The sequence below is a fragment of the Sinocyclocheilus anshuiensis genome, unplaced genomic scaffold (genome assembly GCF_001515605.1).
Source record: "Sinocyclocheilus anshuiensis isolate Anshui unplaced genomic scaffold, SAMN03320099.WGS_v1.1 scaffold330, whole genome shotgun sequence".
Lineage (NCBI taxonomy): Eukaryota > Metazoa > Chordata > Actinopteri > Cypriniformes > Cyprinidae > Sinocyclocheilus > Sinocyclocheilus anshuiensis.
Window position 1 is genome coordinate 1671719 of NW_015547689.1, and position 694 is coordinate 1672412.

Consider the following 694-nt stretch of genomic DNA (forward strand, 5'->3'; position numbering starts at 1 on the left):
GTTTGGATCACACTGTAAATAAACTGCACTTGGGTTCTCACTTACGCTCGCCTTCAGTGGACTAATTCGTTACAGAATACACGACCTCTACCGTGAACCCAGCAGATCATCTGATTCGCCTCCATCAAGGTAATCGCTCCATAGAGGATTATGTTCAGGATTTTTGTGAACTTTCTAACTGGGTGGATTTTAATGATGTGGCCCTTAAGGATATCTTTCGGGTGGGTCTTAATGAACCCATTTGTTTCCAGCTACCTGGGGGGAAAATAAACTGGTCTCTGGAACAATACATTGATCATGCTCTGCTGTTGTGCGGCTCATCGTACACTGTGGGTTTTGCGGATAAGGAGCCCCGCAATACTATGCCAAGCCAGAGCTTGCTCGCGTCATGCCGGCACCTCAAGAGATTCCTCACAACATGGCCGCCATTCAAGAGCTTTGTTGCAAGATGGCCGCCACACAAGAGTCTCTTCACAAAATGGCTTCTCTTCTAGAGTCTCGTCACGTCTCAGCTGATCATCCAGAGTCTCGTCACGTCACAGCTGATCGTCCAGAGTCTAGTCACATCACAGCTGATCTTCGTCACTTCACAGCTGATCGTCCAGAGTCTCGTCACGTAACAGCTGATCCTCCAGAGTCTCGTCACATCTCAGCTGATCGTCCAGAGTCTCGTCACGTCACAGCTGATCGTCCA